The sequence below is a fragment of the Triticum dicoccoides genome, chromosome 6A (assembly GCF_002162155.2).
Source record: "Triticum dicoccoides isolate Atlit2015 ecotype Zavitan chromosome 6A, WEW_v2.0, whole genome shotgun sequence".
In the NCBI taxonomy this organism is placed as follows: Eukaryota; Viridiplantae; Streptophyta; class Magnoliopsida; order Poales; family Poaceae; genus Triticum; species Triticum dicoccoides.
This window is the reverse complement of record NC_041390.1, coordinates 27,590,840-27,592,829: the sequence shown is the minus strand read 5'-3', so window position 1 is coordinate 27,592,829 and position 1,990 is coordinate 27,590,840. Positions and strand designations below refer to the sequence as shown.

Here is a 1,990-nt window from a genome sequence, read left to right as displayed (position 1 = left end):
ACTCCAACGGTGGCTTCTTACTCCCTTGGCCCACCAGAAATACCTCTCCCGCACCCGCACCCCTTCACATGAGAAGCAATTAGTTGGCACTGCTCCAGAGCACCGGTACCTCATTCTTGCCGATTTGGAGTAGCCACGGTGAATATACTGATGTTGAGGAGAAGTACCACCCACAAAAATCAATGTAATTGATTGATGAATTGAATGCTTCTCTGGAAATAATTGATCAGGGGCAAGCCAAGGATGAGGATAGTCCTTACTACTTTAATAATACTCAATTTGAAAGTCCAAGAAAATACTTCAATTTAATTCTAATTTTAGACTCATTTTGTTATCTTTAGATAAATGCAACATAAATATGTAGACAAGACCTGTGTTTGTCTTTTATTCCCAAGTTTGAACTAGTATAGTTCGAGTTTTTACATGGTAGTGCATGTCATTTTATTTTTTCACCGCTACAATGACCAAACCATGGACTAAGAAAACGGTGTTTCATATATCTAGTACTAGAGTTATTTTCTTCTCAGTTAGTACCGAATATGCCAAATGGCGCGATGGTGCAATATGGAGGGATGTAGACATTGCACATTGCAGGTAGCGTCTGTAGCGCTAGGTTCCTTATTTCCTCGAACTGGGCAGTTGTTGAGGCTGGACAGAACCCTGGGCCTGTGGGTTTTGCTGAGATGGCCGGAAGGAGCCCTGGCCTGATGGATATTGTTGCTGAGGCTATTGGAAGGAGACCTGGCTCGATGGTTGTTGTTGTTGTTGTTGCTTTTGTTGTTGATGCAGAATAATAGCATGGACAACATTGTGGATGGCTTGGCACTGCGACTGCTCAGGGATCTGTCATAGGTGCTGAAAACACAATTCCAATAGCTGGTAAGTACTTTGTTGCAAAACTTGTGGTCTTCCATGCGCTATGTTGTGTTGCTGCAATACAACATCCATGCATGGAATCAGTTGTTGTTGCAAAATTTGTTGAAGGATTTGTTGTTGTTGTTGTTGTTGTTGTTGCTGCTGCTGCGAAATTGGTTATTGTGGTTGCAAATACTATGGTTGCGGTTGTGGATATGGTTGTTGTGGTCGAAATGGTTGCGGCTGCGAATATGGTAGTTGCGGCTGCGGAAATGGTTGCAGCTGCAGATATGGTTGTTGTGATGGAAATGGTTGCGGCTGTGGATATGGTTGTTGTGGTGGAAATGGTTGTTGCTGCCCTAGAAATTGTTGTTGTTGTACCAATGGAACTTGCTATTGTGGCTGTTGCTAAGATGGATTTTGTGGCTGCAATTGTGGCACTGGAATTCTAAATGCAGTTGTGGCGGTGGTCGCCACGATAGCAAGGAGGGCAAGGATGAGAAAGGTCTTCATGGTGGATTTATATTGACCACAGCTTGCTTGGCTTAAATGATGCACTCTACTTATGAGAATGATGGATGAGGAAGGATGATCGTCATGCTATGGGGCTATTTATAGCTGCCATGGAATGATCTCTTTCACAATTGGCATTTGCTCGTCTGGAAAATGCTTGGATTCTACTCAAAATCATAATTTGGTATGTTCTGTTTGGTGGCACTACTTACAAGTGTATTCTTGGACTGGTCATTAAAGTTCCTTGTTGTTGCACTATCATTCCACCACCAAAAAGGTGTGACAACACGCATGACTCATCTTATTCACTTTACAGCTCAAACACTAATCTAGATTGCCTATTTTTCTGAAACTAAGTTTGTAACTTTCCGCAAATTGTTACGCATAAATTTGATAAGCATGGTTGTCACGGTACTTAGTTTGTAATCTCGTGTGGTCTGTTAAGATAGATAAGAGTAGTAATGTAACTTGCTTTAGTAGGCCATGACTCATCAAATTCCTTTTACATGTCAAGTGTTGTAGTGTTCTAGAAGTTATTAGCAAGCATAAATTTTGTAATGTTCTACAAGTTGTTACGTGTAAACTAGATAATCTTGACTTGCTCACAAACAAGATTGTACTC

General features: G+C 41.3%; 1 pseudogene; it reads right to left on the bottom strand.

Moving 5' to 3' along the window:
• Window positions 1–357: 357 nt before the first annotated feature.
• On the bottom strand, window positions 358–1,425 carry LOC119314216 (annotated as a pseudogene).
• Window positions 1,426–1,990: the final 565 nt, after the last annotated feature.